The sequence below is a fragment of the Dama dama genome, chromosome 13, assembly GCF_033118175.1.
Source record: "Dama dama isolate Ldn47 chromosome 13, ASM3311817v1, whole genome shotgun sequence".
In the NCBI taxonomy this organism is placed as follows: domain Eukaryota; kingdom Metazoa; phylum Chordata; class Mammalia; order Artiodactyla; family Cervidae; genus Dama; species Dama dama.
The window spans coordinates 67,781,663-67,801,634 of NC_083693.1; positions in this window are offsets into that span (position 1 = coordinate 67,781,663).

Sequence of the window (19,972 nt, forward strand, 5' to 3'; positions counted from 1 at the left end):
GGAATCCTAACTCCCCAGTCAGGGATCGAACTCACACCCCATGAACTGGAAGGTGAAGTCTTAACCACTGGACCACCGGGGAGGTCCTGATTTTTTTTTTTTAAGCGGACAAAACTGAATGTGACTCTGTTCCACCGAAAGTGTTTTGTTTGGACTGTGGAAGCCCTGGTGATTTTTCAAGTGTACTAATTTGAAATTTATTGAGGGGAAAAACTGCCTTTCCAATCCTCTCAACAGCTCCCCGATGGTCTTTCTACATTGTCCTAATCCACAGCCTGGAAATAAAGCTGCCCGTTCAATGACTGCCAACCCAAGTGGCAGCGCTGTCTCCTGCAGAGAGAGCCTTTCATTTCTGCCCTCATTTAGCAAAGTCTGAGAACACAGACTGGGCAAACTCACAGTTTCCTCCATGATCTCAAGGCATCTCATGGGGATGTGATGGGGAGGCAGCCGGTGGCCTTGGGGCTTGGTGTGCTGAGCCCAGCCTTGGCACGAGTAGCAAAAACCCAAATGACCAGCCTGAGGGCTGATACTTCCCACCCACCCTCAGGGACACTCACAACAGCCCGTGAGATGTCCGTGCCGACCCCGTCTCACAAGATGAAGTGTGTGTCCATCTCCTTGTGACCCCACGGACTGTAGTCCGCCAGGCTCCTCTGTCCATGGGATTCTCCAGGCAAGAATACTGGAGTGGGTTGCCATGCCCTCCTCCAGGGGATCTTCCTGACCCAGGGATAGAACCCACATCTCCTGCATTGGCAGGCTGACTCTTTACCACTGAGCCACCTGCGAAGCCCTAGAAGATGAGGAGAAAGGCTCAAAAAGGCTGATCGACTTTTCCAAGGTCACAAGGTCACACAGCTCGAAACCAGCAGAATCAGACCTGTCCGCATCTCTGTGCCATCCACAGACCTTGAGTGGTCCAGGCTGTGGGTCTGAGCTCTGCTGGAGTCTTTGGGCCAGTCCAGTTACATCACACAGTTTCCCACTGCACCTGCCTCTCCTTGGTCACAACAAAGCTGGTCTGGCCAACATGGCTGAATCGATGACTTTGACTTCTACCCCAGAAAGCGACTCAGAAAGCCTGGGTTCTGGCAGGGGAGGGCCAGGCACCCCATGGGAGTGTGCCCCTGGTGGTTTGGGGCTGCAAGGTGCTTGTTGATGGCCAGAAACAGCCTGGGCCTGACTTCCATCTGCCTTATGTGATCGATATGACCAGTTCTGTGAGCCTCAGATTTCCTCATCTGTCAACAAGGGGTGCTAATAGCCTCCCAAGTCTCATCAGGAATTTTAACCTCATTTTTATTGATACAGAAAGTGTGGCCTGGAAAGATGAGCTGACCTAAGCAAAGGTTCCCTGGTGGCTCAGATGGTAAAGAATCCGCCTGCAATGTGAGAGACCCAAGTTCGATCCCTGAATTGGGAAGATCCCCTGGAGAAGAGAATGGCTACACACTCCAGTATGCTTGCCTGGAGAATTCCATAGAGAGGAGACTGGCAGGTTCCATGGGATCTCCAAGAGTCGGACATGACTGAGCAGATAACAATTTCATTTTGACTTGGGGACCATGACGTCATGTGGCCAGGGTTCCAGAAGCTGCTACCTTCACCTTTGCAGCCAAAGAATGTCACTTAAACCCCCATGTCATTGTTCATGCGTGTGTGCATGCTAAGTCGCTTTAGTCATGTCTTACTCTTTGCGACCCCATGGACTGTAGCCCTCCAGCTTTCTCTGTCCATGGTATTCTCCAGGCAAGAATACTGGAGTGAGCTGCCATGCCCTCCTCCAGGGGATCTCCTCAACCCAGGGATCGAACCCATGTCTCTTATGTCTCCTGCTTTAGCAGGCAGGTGTCTTTACCATTAGTGCCACCTGGGAAGCCCCTGGGTATGAGTGAGTACCATTTACTAAAGAAATACTGCATCAAAATTTACGTTCACATTGCTTCCAACAAACACCTGTGTGTTTCTAATGTGGGTACTATTCTTATCTGTCTGTTTCTCTCTCCCACATTCCCCTCTCACTCTCCTACTCTCTCTCCTTCTTTTCCCGTCCTCTGTTCATTTCTCCCTTTCTCTCCCCCTCAAAGCTCCAGGGCCCCAGCTCACCGTCTCTCACTGTTGACATCTCCCATACTTATAGTCTAAGGGCTCCCCTTTTTCCGTCAACTGCCTGCAGAACACCAGAAAGCCCACCCACCTCCTTGTTTCACTGTTCTTCATAGAGACAATCTCATTGGCTTTTTCAACAATTTCCTAACAGCTGCTTTGGGAACCCAGACTGGCTATGATCATGGCTACTTTGGGAAGAGAAAGCTGCAGAGGCCAAATTCCTGCCTTCTCTTCTGAGAGACTCTCCGGGAGTGCCCTGCAGCCCCACCTCTTAAAGGAAGGACCTCTATGTGAGACGGCCCCAGAAAGATGCCCCTGTGGACCGGGGTACCTTCTGACCTCACTACATAATGATTCTTTCCTCTTGTGGGAAGCAGATGGAATGGACAGACTTAATATTTTCTGTTGTTTGTAAACAAGTTGTATAAAACTGGGGTATGCTTTTCATAGAAGGGCTGCATGTTGCCATGAGAAATAAGATCACAGAATATATAATTTTTTACTACAAGACTCATTGTTAAGAGCTGTGCTCATTTACTCTATTTCTATTAGACAGTAATGGGGAATGCAGAATTAGGTAAGAGTCATGATTGGATGTCTCTGCAGCATGCCTCTCCCTACGTGGGACAGCAGCCTGCCAGGTATGCAGAGACTTGGTTCCAAATCCTGGACATTCACCTCTGTCACCTGCCCCTAATTGCTGGAGGACAGCACAACCCAACGTCCTATTCAGACATTCAAAGCATCCCATCCACTCCCTACACACAGCAGACAGCAGGAAGCCAAAGGGTAACAGCTGAATGGTTCTAAGGTACTTGGAAGTAGCTAGTCAGCAATAAAAGGACAACATTTTTAACTAGTATCTAACTCAATGGGACTGGGTTTTCCAGGTGGCACTGTCTGCCAGTGCAGGAGATGTAGGAGATGTGGGTTCAGTCCCTGGGTCAGGAAGATCCCCTGGAGGAGGGCATGGCAACCCACTTCAGTATTCTTGCCTGGAGAATGCCATGAACAGAGGAGCCTGGTGGACTTCAGTCCATGAGGTCACAAAGAATCAGACATAACTGAAACGACTTAGTATGCAGCACCCACTGGGACTAAAGGAATCAAAGTTAGATCAAGCAGAGGTGATCCAAAGTTTGCTCCTCACATCTCCCTGACCTGTAAGCTGACATCTCTTTCTAAACCAGGAAGATGCTTCTATCATGAAAATTCAAACCGATGATCCACTGGTATGGACCAGCCACAAATCAGGGCTCCTGGAATGCCTACAGGTCTCTGAATCTCTGGGACCTCCAGCCCAGGAAATGTGGACTTCAAACATTTCTTCACAAACCTGCACATTCCAGGATAAACTAGTAAGTTCCATTGGAGTTCATGCATCGTTAGCTTAGCTAACCCTTTAGTCAGTTCCCAGCAACTGGTATTTATAATTCTGAATAGGAATCAGGGGACACAGCCCAACGTGCTTGTCCTTCTCCTGGTTGTATTACCTTCTCACCATCTGAGCCTCTATTGTCCTGGCCTCTGAGACATTACCTGATCAGACTGGTCCTGCTTTCTCCTTGGTCTCTTTGCTTTCTGTTCTAAAGAGTCCAACTTTAGTGTTTTTAGTTCTGATGACTCTGCTGTAGAACTCGGGGTTCTGAAGTTCTAAAGCTTCTGCCTCTATATTAAAGAGATGTGTGAACTCAGCTTCAGTGGGACACTCTGGTTTGATGTGGGCTTGGCCACCAGAGCTGGGCAATAAAGTCTTTCCTCCCACACTTTCCTCCAGAAAAGCTGGTGGATAATTCCATCGCCTGTGGGTATTTGAGCAGTAAGCATGAGCACCAAATCTGTCACTCATTCCTCATCAGGGACCACTCTCTCATTTATTTTAAGGACCAGGATGACCTTCAGAAATGGGGCTGGGGCTCAAAACCAGAAAATCTGTGTTTGAGTCCCAACTCTGCCACTGATTGACTATTGATCTTGAGATGGATCCTTAATATTTCTGAAAGAATATTTCATTTTCCTGTCATGAATTTAATAAATCTGCTCTCTCAGTGCTGGTGTGTAGATTACGTTTTTGTGCTGTGTGCTCAGTCACTCAGCCGTGTCCGATTCTGCGATCCCATGAACTGCAGCCCTCCAGGCTCCTCTTTCCATGGGATTTTCCAGGCAAGAATACTGGAGTGGGTTTCCATTTCCTACTCCAGGGGGTTACATTTTTATGTAATAGCATTTTGGAAACTAAGGAATGTAAGCTTCTATTAGCTATTAATAGTTGGTGTTAGTGGATCAGTCGTGTCTGACTCTTTGCGACCCCATGGACTGTAGCCCACCAGGCTTCTTTGTCCGTGGAATTCTCCAGGCAAGAATACTAGAGTGGATTGCCGTTTCCTTCTCCAAGGGATTTTTTCCACCCAGGGGTCGAACCCAAGTGTCCCACATTCCAGGCAGATTCTTTACTCTCTGAGCCACCAGGGAAGCCCATTAGCTATTAATAGCAGCAATTAAAAAGCATGCCTTTAAAAATCTTTTCCCATTAAGGAATAACAATAAGGACACAAAAGTCAGATTCAGTGGTGTTTCAGAATCCTTTTCCTGACAATATTAAGTGATTCATTTCACCTGGGATGATGCAAAGGTCTATTTAATTGAAAAACTAAGTATCGGAGACTTGGAAGTAGCCTTATACTAAAATGAAAGCATAATCAGCTCTTCATCAGTATGAAATTTTAGCTCTGTCTTCTACTCAAAAAGAAACTTAAAAGTGTTCATTAGAAAGACAAAGGTATGTATGTGAATGTGTTGTGAACAGTATGGAGAGTGGGAAATTTTAAAACTCTTCCGGGCAGACAGAATGTGCCCTGTATTCTAAGCTTCTGCATTCCAGGTGCTCAGAAGAATCTCTGCGGAATGGATGAAGCGGATGGAGACCAGCCTCCAGTCTCAGTCAGATACGAGCACATCCCTCCTCTGCTGGCTCTTTGCTTTTCCAGGAGACAGAGTCACAGTCATGGCTGCTGGAAGAGGTCGCCATAGCGCTTGGTCTCTGCTGCTCTTACACAGTGAGTCTCAGCTCCCATCTGGGAGCCCCAGCTCGCTTCTGGGAGCCTCAGCTCTCTTGTCTATGAACTAGGATGCTGTCTTGCAAAACCTTGATCAGGTTTATGGCTCATGTGTGTCCAGTGCCTGGCATGGTGCTTGGTACCCGGAAGGTGCTTACTGAGTCTTATTTCCCAAGACATCGGAGTACAGGGCTCCTCAGCTCCTTTGAAATCAGCCTTAGTAACCACCTTAGTAACCAACCAAGACCCGGTGCAGTCAAATAAATAAATAAATGACCACAAAATATGTATTTATTTGGCTGTACTGGCTCTTAGTTGTGGCATGCAGGGTCTTTAGTTGTGGCCTTTGGGATCTATCTAGTTCCCTGACTGGGGATCGAACATGGGTCCCTCTATATTGGGAGCATGGAGTCTTAGGCACTGCTTGGTTGGAAATAGTCCCAACCAACCATTTCTTCTAACATGACACTCTAGACCCCTCTTGCAAAGTGATCTTGCATTGAAAAGTGTAAGGAGTTGAAGAGTTCTGTTCCTCACTAGTTGTATGGCCTTGAGACAAATTCTGTGTATGAGCACTTTTTTTAGAGGCAATGATATCTGAATAAAGTCTCCAGGGATAGATAGTAACACCCCAGGACTTACTATTCCTCCTTAAATTTAAAATATTTTCCATTTATGAAATATAATTGGAAAGTATTTTAAATTTAAACACTTTTATATATGAAATATATTAATATAATCCTAATTATGTCTTCAATAATTTGGGTGCAAGATAATTTGGGTGTCTCATTCTAGATCCTCCCTCCAGTTTCCTCTCCCCCTTTCAGAGCTGTTCTTTTTGGTAGACACCAGCACGGCTAGACTCACTGTTAGGGCTGATAGCTATCTTTTTTAGTTTTCAATTCCAAAACTAAATCCACAGTTTATTTATCAGCATAAAGTTAGAATAGAATTTGTAAACACTATTTGTAAACATTATTATAACTAAATTTACAATTCACATTCTAGGCATTTATACCAAGTGCCTTGTCATAGATATAATTTAAATATTCTAGGCCAAACTCTTCTATCAATATTTATAAAGAAATCACTGCTGTACTGTTTCCCTAATCTTGGCAAGATAGCAAAAAGATGTTACTCCATAGACTGGAATACATAATATGACTATTTTTAGTGGTTTGGAGGGGATTTTCCTTTGCAATGACCACATAAAAGGGCAGACTTCTTTTTCAGCTGTCTGTGTTCCCAACCGAACACACTAACCTCATCTTTTGGGAGAGTAATTTATGCTTCCCACTTTAGAAAACAAGATCAAAGAACAAAGAAGCAGCAGACAATCTGAAACAAATCTCTGCATAAAACTAAATGAGGTGTTTGTGCCACAAGTAACAGTGGATACACCGACAGCTCATATCATAGCACTCTGAAACCTCTACGTGCTGAATGGGATGAATCTAATCCTGGTAATCATGAATGCCTCTGATGGAGCCAATACTTCTGGTGCAAAATGAGAGAATCAGCGAGCAAAGAGTTGGTGAAAAGCCATCCCGAGAGAGGGGTACCAAAGGTCCCTGTGGAGTGAAAGAGTTTGGCATGTTTGCTGACGTGCATGTTGCATGCTAAGTCACTTCAGTCATGTCCGACTCTGTGACCCCATGGCCTGTAGTCCGCCAGACTTTCTGTCCATGGGATTCTCCAGGCAAGAATACCAGACTGGGTTGCCATGCCCTCCTCCAGGGGATCTTCCAGACCCAGGGATTGAACCTGGGTCTCCCACATTACAGGTAGATTCTTTACTGTCTGAGCCACCAGGAAAGCCTGGAGCGTGAAAGTGAGAGAAAGTTTTAGTCACTTGTTGGAGAAGGAAATGGCAATCCACTCCAGTATTCTTATCTGGAAGATCCCATGGACAGAGGAGTCTAGCAGGTCCATGGGGTCAAGGAGTCAGAGGTGACTGAGCATGCACACATACCACATACCAGAGGTCCTAGCCAGTGCAATGGAAGGAAAAATAAATAAGAGTTATAAAGATTGGATCAAGAAAGGTAAAACCATCTTCATTCACAAATAATACTATTGTTTACATAGAAAATCTTATGAGATTCACAACATAATTATTAGAAATAATGAGTGAATTTAATAAGATTGCAAGATGTAAGCTTGATACGCAAAAATTTTTATATGCTAGAAATGAACAAATGGAAAATGATATTAAGCATAACATTACTATTTGCATCAGAAACATAAAATAAGCTTCAACAGAAAATCTAAGCACTCACATAATCTAAGCATCCGCACGAAGAAGCTACACTACACGGAGGGCGTCCCTGGTGGCTCAGTGGTAAAGAATCTGCCTGCCAACTCAGAAGACACGAATTTGACCCCTGGTCTGGGAAGATCCCACAACCGAGGAGCAAATAAGCCTGTGTGCTACAGCTACTGAGCCTGTGGTCTTGAGCCTGGGAACTGCAACGACTGAGCTCTCAAGCCACAAATACTGAAGCCCCACACACACTAGATTCTGTGCTCCACAACGAGAAAAGCCACTGCAATGAGAAGCCCCTGTACCTCAACGAGAGAGTAGCCCCGGCTCGCTACAGCTAGCGAAAAGCCCATTCAACAGTGAAGACCCAGACCATCCAATAAATAAATAAAAAAAAATAAAGAAGCTATGCAAAAATGAGCAAATGAAGAATCCTGGTAAGTAGAAAGAAAGGGGAAAAGGTAAGGGCAAAGTCAATGAAGTAGGAGAACAGAAAAATAGGAAACAAAGTCAGTGAAACTAAAAACTGGTTCTTTGGAAAGGTTGATAAAATTATAACTCTGTAGCAAGACTGATCAAGAAAAAAAGAAGACTCAATTTACTAGTATCAGGGATGAAAGGATATCACTATGTAGCCTGGAGACATGAAAATGATAATAATGGCATATTATAAACAATTATGGGCTTCCCAGGTGGTGCTAGTGGTAAAGAATCTGGAGAAGATGTAAGAGACTCAGGTTCTATCCCTGGGTTGGGAAGTTCCCCTGGAGGAGGGCATGGCAACCCACTCCAGTATTCTTGCCTGGAGAGTCCCACGGACAGAGGAGCCTGGCGGGCTGCAGTCCACGATGTGGTAAAGCATCAGACATGACTGAATGGACTTAGCATGCACGCACGCATGAACAATTACATGTCAAGAAATTTAACAACTTAAATGAAATGGATAAGTTCTCTAAGAGACACAAGTTGTCAAACGTGACTCAAAAAGAAATAAAAAAAAACTAAAAAGCCCTATATATATGAAAGAAATTTACTTTGAAATTAAATACCTCCCCACTAAGAAAATTTTAAGCCTGAGTAGCTTCTCTGGTAAATTCTGTCAAAGACACAAGGGAGGGAAAAAAAAAAAGAAAAGATAACATGATACAAAAGCTTGAAGAATATAAAGTAGGTGGGAACATTTACCAACTCATTGCATGAGGCCAACTCTCCCTGATCCAAAATCAGACAGACATTTAAAAAACAATAGCAACAGCAAACCCCACTCTACACACCATTATCTCTCATAGACATAGATGCAAAAATCCTTTTAGCATTAGCAAATCACATCCAGCAATATATAAAAAGAATAATATGCTGTGACAAAGCAAGGTTTATCCCAGAAAATCAATCCATTTGGCTCACCATACTACCAGAATAAAGGAGGAGAAACATAAGGTCATATCTCAATAAACAGAAAAACCATATGACAAAATTCAACACCCATTTGTGATAAAAATTATTGGCAAACCAGGAATACAACATAACTTTTTCAAAGTACTAAGGGATATGCGTAAATAAAGACTATAGCTAAAATTATCTTAATGGTAAAAAACTGAATGCTTCCCTCCCCCAAATAATTGGGAACAAAATACTAATGCAAAAATGTATGATGTCACTAAAAATAAATTCAAAAGTATATGTCAGGTCTGTGATCAAAGCAATAGATACTTGCTAAGAGACATTTTAAAGATCTAAATAAATAGACATTGTATATTCATGGACCCAGAAGCTAATGTTAAGATTTAAGTTTTCCCAAGTTTGACCTATATATTTAAAACAATCCCTATCAAATTTCAGTAGGTTTTCTGAGTAGTAATAAACAATCTGATTCTAAAGTTTATATGGAAATTCAAAGGACATATAACAACTAAACTAATTATTTTTTAAAAAAAGAGACAAAGTTTGAGGGTTTACATCACTTAAATTCAAGGCTCACTCAGAAGCTAGAATTAACAAGATGTGTTGGTATTTGATGTCAAGAGCAACAAAGGGATCAATGAAAAAGCATAGAGAAGCCAGAAATGAGCCCATACCTAATATGGAAATTGATTTTTTTTTTACAAAATTCTAGTGTAGTTTAATGGGGAAATTAAAATCTTTTCAACAAATAGTGATCAATCAGTTTAATTTCCTTATGGAGGGGAAAAATGAACCTTTACTCCCCGTCTCATACAGATTATACGAAATTAACTTGATATGAGTCTAAGCCCAATGAAAAAGCTAAACCTATAAAGTTTCCTAAAGAAAACACAAGGGAATACTTCAATCTTGAGATCAGTAGAGATTTCCAAGATGGAGCACAGAAAGCACTCATTAGAAAACAGTAAGCTGATAAATTATACTTCATAAAATTTAAAACTTTTGTTCATCAAAAGACACCATTAGAAAAGTTGAAGCAGACTGGAAGAAAATGTTCATAATAGTTTAATTGTCATCAGAATACACAAAGATCATATGTAGTTCACTAGTAAAAAGCAAGGAACCCATTTTTTTAATGAGCAGAAGACTAGAATAGAAATTTCATAAAGGAAAATGTACAAATGAGCAATAAGCACTTGAAAATGCCATTAATCATTAGGAAAATGAAATTTTTAAATGCCAACTACACACCCACATTTAGGATAAACTTTCTGCATCTTCTATCTTCTGAATTTCCAAAATATTTGCTAGACCCTTTAAGACGTCACCTGCAGTGCAAGACTTAAACAGGTTTATCATATGCAGACCTCATTACTCCTACTCTCAATTCCAAGTTGTCATGTGTGCTTAAAACCATCCAAACTATGAGACTCTGGGGGCTTGAAGGAATCAGAAATTTTCCAGATAAGCGTCTTCCTTGTATATTTCAAACTTTATTTCTCCTCCTTTGTTAACCACATATTTCTGGTGCTGGGTGCCATAGGTTATATTCATTTCAAGAATCTATCTCTGGCCTTGTACTTTTAGTCATAACGCCAGCTAAGTCAGTTAAATGAGTGACAATTTTCCTGGAAACTCTTCCTGCACAGAGTGAGCTATCAATAGCTTAACTGTATATGAAAGAGACTGAATGACATAAATTTATTCCACAAAACTAAAAATAAATGTGTCCCTAACTCAACATCCCTTTAGCCAGATACTAAATATGCTCACAGCCACTCCAATATTACCTGACCCAGAGGAAGGTATGATGGAGGGGAAATCAGATGGGAAAAAGACAGCGATATTAATCTATTGTGGTTAAATGTATTACTTTCACCAGACCTATGGCCCTGTGAATACATTGCTTGTGCCCCACCCAGAGCCTTGTAAAAAGCAGATTCAGATGTGAGAGATCCTGAAATGGTGGTTTTGTTAGTTAACAGGGAATCTGCTACCGAATCTTGTAGTGGATACCTACAATCTTATTTGCAAAAACAGAATTTCTTCTTTTGCATGCTGCTCTGCTGTTAGTAGACATGATTGTAGCGAGAAGCCATCATCTTCTTCCAAGTCCTAGCTCTCCGCACTCCCCCTTTCTCTTGCCTGGCTCATGGGTGAGTCAATCAGAGTAACCTCCCATGTGACCAGCTTTGAATGGTTTGAAACCAACCTGTAACAATTAGACTAAAGATTAGGAAGACTGTTGGTGGCTTGAATGGCAAAGCTGTGACATCATCATCATAGCTAAAAGTTACTGAACACTCTAGTATCTGCAACACTTTATGGGGTAGTTTCATGTATTATCTACATTTTACAATTGGGAGTGCTGAGGCTTGGACAGATTAACAGATCTGCTAATGGGACAAAGCTAATAAGTAGAAGAGCTTCAGTTTAAGCCCAGGCAGATTGAAGTGCTTAACCACCATCCTGCACTGCTCATTTGATTTCTGGCTATGAGAGGATGCTGGTCCTAGAGACTGAAACTTATGTCCAGTAAGATCCAAAGAAGGATAGGAGTCCCTCAGGCCCAGGTGCATCACTTCCCTTTCTGGACTGTGGTCTTAGGGACTAAAAAAAAAAAAAGTTTGTGTTTCTAGCAATCCAAAAGGTCCAGCGTGAGACAACAGCCCAGCATCTCTTCTCACTCTCTGTCAGGGTATATGTACAATAGGATAGGAGCCAGAAAAGACAGAAACCTATTCTGAGAAACTGAGAATCCAAACAATACCTTTCCTCCTGACCATCCTTTACTTAACACCTCTGCTTGCAAAATGCTGATTTCCATCTTGCTTGGTGTCTTATGGACGCTCCTCAGCATCCAAACCACTGACTGCACTACACACAGAATCTGGATTTGCAATCATACTTTGCAGGGGAACCTTCAGCATCCTCTGGTTCACCCCTCCTTCTGTTCTATCAGTGGTGAGACAGGCTCAAGCAGGGGATGTAATAGCCCAGAGTCATACCCTCAGGTGGTGTCATGACCAGATGAGAACCGCCTGCCTCCCTAATGACACCAGGTAGAAGGGCCAGGCCTAGCAGGGCTCCTACCTTACAGGCTGCACTGGGCAACAGGCTGGCTCCCTCTGTAGAGAATGTGGCTGCCAGTTGGTGGGAAAAAGACACAACCCATTTTCCTGATGTCACTTGGAAGTACGGCACTCTTTCCTGCCAAGTAGTGTGATATATTTGTTTTCTTTGTTAATAGCCAGCCACTAAGTTTTATCCCCCAGAGACTCCTTGTCCAAATGGCAAATATATATTGGCTTCATAAATCTGGCCTGCAGACTGTCACGTATATAAAAAACCAGATTTGTTCCAAGGCACAGATTTGTGCAAACTCTTCCAAACCTCCATCCATAAGCTACGACTCCAAATTTTGGGCGCAGTAGACCTCACAGGGCCGTGTGACTTGTCAAGCTACAATGAAGATGGAACTAGGTGTGGACAGTATGGCAAGGAAGACTGAGGCAAAGTCAGCTGAATTCAATTCAAGGGACAGCGGCAAAGGAGCTACAACTTACCAGGAGATTGTATGGCACAGTGATGAAGACCAAGGTCCTAGAGTTCACCTCTGTAGGTTCAAATTCTATCTTTACTACTTACTAACCAGAAGACTTTGGCAAGTTATTCAACTGCTTTGTGCTTGAATGATCTTGCCTGTGAAATGGGAGTGTTAACAACAGCGCCTGTTACATTGGCTTGCTGTGAGAATCGAGTTAGTGTTCATACATGTAATTATCCAACAACAGTGATTTGCTGTTATGATCCAGGACCTACAATGGCTCCGTGCAAATCACTGCCTTGTGGAATCTCAGTCACACCCCTGTGAAGGCAATCTTGATGAGAGAACAAGAGACTTGGGGATGAGGTATACTTGCTTCAATGCCATGAGCAGAACTTCCAAGCCTCCATCACTCATTCTGATCCTTTCTAAGTTATCTTAGCTTTGAGATCAAGCTAAATTAAGATCAATATCCACTTCAAACTTTGCCTATAGCTGCACAGAAATTATATAATGGGATGTCTAATAGCTTCAAGTGAAGCAGCCAGATACAACAGATATTAGATGTCAAGGTGAGTGTTGAAATAGCCCTTTGCTGACACTGAGGATATAAAAGGGTCGAGTCTGGAGCTTGGAGAAGGGCTTGCAGGGAGTGCTTCTTTGGAAAGGACTTGGAAGACAGGGAATGTCTGCCATTTCATTTATAAAGATGGCTTTCAAGGAGATGGCTCAGAGTAATGTGGGTCTCCTACCGAGACTGGGAGTAACATCTGCCACAGTGTTCATTCAGCACCTCTCAAACCTAAAGAAGGAACACTATGTGGAAGAAGCCTACTAGAAATCACCTTATTTGAGCCCCCTGATCCAGCCATACCTGATGACAGCATGCTTCTGATTTTCAGTTGCAAGAACCAATAAATTTCTTGAAGTCTTTTTTCAATGAATTTGTATTATTATTTTTTTTCTAGATTCACAGCTGTATTCCTAGAAATGATGATATCTCCAATGTTGAGTTAGGATCTGAGAATTAAAAAAAAAAAATTCCCAATTTCTGTGTTGTCATTCCTACAGACAGGAATGAAGGAATGTAAGGGGGAAAAAAGCCAAGTGCCCACAGTGACTTGTTCATGGTCAGGACCACCCTGAACCAGATTGTTTACAAGTGTCAGTGTGAAACTTTACTGTGAAGTAAAGTGACCTGGAGTGGGAGTCCAGGTCTCCTTTCATCTGATTCAATGCAGCAAGTATTTAATTTGTTGTAAAGTGATGCTCAAAATTCTCCAAGCTAGGCTTCAGCAATACATGAACCATGAACTTCCAGATGTTCAAGCTGGTTTTAGAAAAGGCAGAGGAACCAGAGATCAAATTGCCCACATCTGCTGGATCATCAAAAAGGCAAGAGAGTTCCAGAAAAACATCTATTTCTGCTTTATTGACTATGCCAAAGCCTTTGACTGTGTGGATCACAATAAACTGTGGAAAATTCTGAAAGAGATGGGAATACCAGACCACCTGACCTGCCTCTTGAGAAACCTGTATGCAGGTCAGGAAGCAACAGTTAGAACTGGACATGGAACAACAGACTGGTTCCCAGTAGGAAAAGGAGTACGTCAAGGCTGTATATTGTCACCCCGCTTATTTAACTTACATGCACAGTACATCATGAGAAACACTGGGCTGGAGGAAGCACAAGCTGGAATCAAGATTGCCGGGAAAAATGTCAATAACCTCAGATATGCAGATGACATCACCATTATGGCAGAAAGTGAAGAAGAACTAAAGAGCCTCTTGATGAAAGTGAAAGAGGAGAGTTAAAAAGTTGGTTTAAAGCTCAACATTCAGAAAACTAAGATCATGACATCCAGTTCCATCACTTCATGGCAAATAAGATAGGGAAACAGTGGAAACAGTGGCAGACTTTATTTTGGCGGGGGGGGGGCTCCAAAATCACTGCAGATGGTGACTGCAGCCATAAAATTAAAATATGCTTACTCCTTGGAAGAAAAGTTATGACCAACCTAGACAGCATATTAAAAAGCAAAGACATTACTTTGCCAACAAAGGTCTGTCTAGTCAAGGCTATGGTTTTTCCAGTGGTCATGTATGGAGGTGAGAGTTGAACTGTAAAGAAAGCTGAGCACTAAAGAATTGATGCTTTTGAACTGTGGTGTTGGAGAAGACTCTTGAGAGTCCCTTGGACTGCAAGGAGATCCAACCAGTCCATCTTAAAGGAGACCAGTCCTGGGTGTTCATTGGAAGGACTGATGCTGAAGCTGAAACTCCAATACTTTGGCCACCTGATGCGAAGAGCTGAGTCATTTGAAAAGACCCTGATGCTGGGAAAGATTGAGGGCAGGAGGAGAAGGGGATGACAGAGGATGAGATGGTTGGATGGCATCACCGACTCAATGGGCATGAATTTGGATAAACTCTGGGAGTTGGTGATAGACAGGGAGGCCTGGCATGCTGCAGTCCATGGGGTCACAAAGAGTCAGACATGACTGAGCGACTGAACTGAATTTATTCAGTCCTTCTGAACTGAATTTATTCACACAGTCCTACTGACTGTGTGTAGGACATTATGCATCACACTGCAGGGTGGAGTGGGGATCATAATGATGAATAAGATATAGCCCCCGATTCCCAATGGATCTCTGTGGTTAGGGACTAAATCTTTATTGAGGCAGCGTGGGATGTGGGCCACAGAAGGAGATGACAATTGTAGGACAGGATGCGGAGGGTAGGGGTAGAGGGGTGGTATAATCCCATTGTACAATCACCATAGGCAGCCAAGGTCCTCTTATTCCCAGACTTTGCGGGGGTACCAAGAGTAACGCTTCCTCATTTCCATCTCAGCAGAACGTGTTGCTGCAGAAGTTCAAGAATGCTCATCCCTCCATGTAAGACAGCAGCTGCATGACTGATCTGCAACACGGCAAGAAGCCTCCACCCTGGGCATGAGAGCCTCTCCTATGGGGCCAGATTCTCCCCTCCTCAGGGTCTTTGTCTAGGCACCCCCCTTCACCAGAAGCTCATTCCCGCTCCTCCCACGTGCACCTCCAGCCATCAATCCTGTATGTCTAGGGTGGATCATTTTATGTGCCTCTAAGAAAGAAAAAAAATGCTGCCCATTACTTACCACATGCCATCATTTCTAGGTGCACCCCCCCATCACTTCAGTCAATTCAGTTCAGTTCAGTCGCTCAGTCGTGTCCGACTCTTTGCGACCCCATGGACTGCAGCATGCCAGGCCTCCCTGTCCATCACCAACTCCCAGAGTTTCATCTTTCATTGTCCTATCTTTTTGCCTTTTCATACTGTTCATGGGGTTCTCAAGGCAAGAATATTGAACTGGTTTGCCATTCCCTGCTCCAGTGGACCACATTCTGTCATAACCCAATCACTTAGGGGCAATGAAGCACTTAGATAAAATGAATAAAAATTTGGGCAAGTTAACACCCAGTTAGCCCTCTGGACATCATGTCCTCTAAGAAACATCCCTTGCTCCCAGCCCTTTACAGCGGCCCTCTCTGTACAAACACTGCCCTCTGCGCTGTTGCGGTGATTATGAAGGTGCAACAGACTGTAGCCTCCTCACTCTATGCATTTCCCAAAAGAGATGAAACACAAGGAGCAATGCCAGGCAGGAAGCAAAGTGGAAGTTTCAAGACCCAACACCCCAACATTAACAGTCACAGGCACTGACATGCCCGCATTTGTGCCAAGTGCTGTCCTAAGCACTTTCTGCTCATGATGTCATTTTAGACCACAGGCTCCCTATGAGGTGGATGCTTTCATTATCCCCACTTCACAAAGGAAGCAAAAGAGCTTGCAAGTTGACCAAGGTCATATGACTTACAAGGAGCAGAGCCCAAATTCACACTTTGCTCTTTTACCCAAACTCTGGTATACTAGTCAGAGTAAGGAAAGCTATCTGCAATAGCAGAACCCATATTCTTGTTGGCTGAACACAGTAAATTCATTTCCTACCCCGTCATAATCCAAAGTCAGTGCTCCTTGTTCCACACGGTAACTCTAGGACCCAGCCTCCTCACATCTTACAGCTTTGTCTTCTTGGTCCCGATGCAAGTGGTAGAAAGACAAAGAGCAGGGAGTGTGTGGGGAAGGACTTTATAAGACAGTCTTGAAGTGAAGTGAAAATGGCTCAGTCGTGTCCGACTCTTTGCAACCCCATGGACATATATAGTCCATGGAATTCTCCAGGCCTGAATACTGGAGTAGGTAGCCTTTCCCTTCTCCAGGGGATCTTCCCAACCCATGGATCGAACCCAATGATGAGGAAGCCAATGATGAGGAGAGGGAGGGGGCCAACAGTAATGGTGGTGGTGGTCTAAGTTATTTTGAGCTGCTGTAACAAAATACCACAAACTGAAGGGTATCCTAGACATTTATTTCTCATAGTTCTGGAGGTTAGAAAATCAAAAAATCAAGCCACTGGCAGATTCAATATGACAAGGACCATCTTCCTGGTACATAGATGGCATTTTCTTGACGTGTCCCCACATGGCAGAAGAGGTAAGAAATCTCTCTGAGGTTTCTTTTATAAGGACACTAATCCTATTCATGAGGGCTCCATCCTCATGAACTAATCCACTCCCAAAGGCACCCACCTTCTAACGCATGGGGATTAGGATTTCAATATGTGAATTTTTGTAGGACACAACTCTTCAGTCTATAGCAGTAGTGGTAGTGATGATGGTGGTTTGTAGTGCTATGTGAGTCATGGAGAGAGACACAGAATCAGCTTTAAGGATCAAGAAGAGAAAGATAGCCTCTAGTACTAGTTATTATACAACTGATTCTTGAAAGCCAATTTGCTTTTAGCGTGACGGTGGGACCAAGGCCATCCCAGATCAAAGGAACAGCAAGGGGAAAGGCTCAAATGTGGGACAGGCAGAATTACACAAAGAAGAGGGAAATGCCACGCTCAGAGCTTTGGGTGAGTGGAGGAAGTTGTGCAAAAAGGGGAATGTTGGAGCCAGAAGTCAGCCAGTGTGACAGCTACCTCAATGAGCCTGGACTCAGCTCAGTTGGGAGGGAGGAGACAGTGATATATACTTAAGCTGCACAGTGGTTTGGTCTAAGTTGTGCTCTAGGAACATAATTCTGGCTGGAGTATGGAAGATGGATTCAAGTGGTAAAAATCAGACCCAGGGAGGTTAAACCAGTTCAGGACGCAGTCTGAGATGAAAGGTTTTAGGGACATAGGCCAGTACAAAGGCAGCGGGAAGGGAAAGTCTTAAGGGGAGTGTGAGAAACACGCCGTAGCCTACTGGCTGGTGCTCTATCTGCTTCACGTTGCCTTGGCAACAATACCGTGGAGTCCTGCACTTGACCTCTGTAATCTTAGGTGAGACCGCCTAAAGAGGGAGCAAGAAATCATCCTTCATTGATGAATATGTGCCCAACAATTTTCATATATCAGTGCATCATCTCATTTAAAACTTCCAGTAGCCCAGAGGGCTAGGTAGGATTATTTTCATGTTATAGACAAAGAAACTTAGGGATAGACTGGCCTCCAGGGACTAGAATCACACACAGACAAACACTGGGAATAAACCCAGTACCCCAGTACACATATTTCTTGCACATTTTTGCCACATGTACACTTTTTACAGCTCAGAATTCCAGCTGAGGTTCCCTACTGAACCCAAAGAATAGACAGGAATTTTCAGTTGGATTTCTCACAGAAATTTATTGAGTCCTTTCTCCAACACTAAAGATAGCTTCTTCTGAAACTGCAGGCTTTATTGACTCTTGTATCCATCCATCCAGAGGGTATGGAGCAGCTACTATGTTCCAGGCTTCCTGCTAGGCTAGATATGATTGTGACATGGTCTCCAGACATGACTGTGACATAGTCTCCAGACATAACTCTGACATGGTCTCTGGCCATGGGGTAAAGTTAAGTCACAGTCTGGGGGTGGGAGGAGACAGATAAATATCATGTTACCTGAGAAGGCTTCACTCTGCCTGGGGAAAAATCATGAAAGCCTTCATAGAAAAGGTGATACTTGAAGATTGAGTAAGATTTGGTCATTTGATTAAAGGTAGAGGATGTTATAAGCAGACAAAACATCAAGGGCAAAAGTACCAAAGGTATAGAGAGAATGGGGCTGTTTTCAGCCTCTGGCAAGTCTGCCACATACACTAGGACAAATACTCTCACCTTTTTCTGCCACTGTCTAGTAACACTGGGTTGTCCCAGAACCTGCTGTTTTGGTGTTTTTCATCTCAAGAGGTACCCAAAGCATGGACTTTCCATTTCCAGGATCACATGAGTCTTCCCAGAGTTGATATTCTGTGGTCTGAGTGAGCTGCCTTTGATTGGTTGGATGCCATTTATGTTCATAAATATACCATCATCTTGATAGCCAGCCTCAACTTATAAAATAATTATGAAACTCGTCATAGACCCTTATCTATTCCAAAACATTTAACTGCCAAAGGTGAATCGGACTTACAAAGAGTTGGTTGCAGCCCTGGGCTCAGATTGGCTCCATTCTGCACCACAGCATACTTAAATTCAGCTCTTTTGTTAGAAATCAAATATTGATACAAAAAGTGAATAATTCATGGGTGAGGCTTAGTGCCTGAGAAGCTCTGTGGAAATCCCTGTGGAGAGGTGCTTTTGGTGCGCTGGTGATTCTGTTGACCCAGCTCTCTCTGCCAAGTTCAAAGGGAGAGGTGCTGGTTCCAAACATGGGCTCGGGGACCAAGCTGCCTGGACCTATGTTTCAACTCCATCACTTATTAGCAGCCCTGAATGTCTTCCATTTGCTTCTCCAAATCTTTCTCTACTATTCTCCACTCTGTTCTGTGTTCCAAGAGGCTGAACTCTATGAATCGCAGCAAAGCCCCCTTTGCCTCCGGCTTCCAGTTTAGTTCGGGCAATGGGGAGCCCCAGTGGAGAAAGCGGGAACTGAGAAGAGGCTATCCAGAAACTCATCCCCTTGCTCCCTCCCTGATGGATCACTATGGGCTCATCCAAGGGCCACGTTTTCTCTTGGGTGGCTTCTTCATATGTCTCTGGGCTCTGGCAACCACTCCCTCTTCTTGCTTTTTCAGACCTAGACGTGGCCATAGCTCCCTAAGCTGCTAGCTTCAGGGTTCTGCATGATCATTTATTGCTTTCTGTAAATGCTGCCTTTACATTTGTATTAAGTTTAATCCTATGAAACTTGTCATTTTGAAAGCCAATTGAAAGATGATCCAATATCACAATGTCATGCTTTAACCAAATACTTTATTGTTTTTTAGACGTTCCTCAATTTGGCAGTTCGTGTCAAGTTCACTTTCCTTGGTAGCATTAGTGGTAAAGAATCTGCCTGCCAATGCGGGAAATGCAAAAGACACAGGTTCAATCCCTGAGTCGGGAAGATCCCTGAAGGAGGAAATGGCAACCCACTCCAGTATTCTTGCCTGGGAAATCTCCATGGATAGAGGAGCCTGGTGAGCTACAGTTCATGGGGTCACAAAGAGTTGGACACGACTGAGCACACACACACAACAAAAAACCAATTTGGCAGTATGTGTTAAGTTCACTGTCATTAACCAAAAGTCCATGTTCCA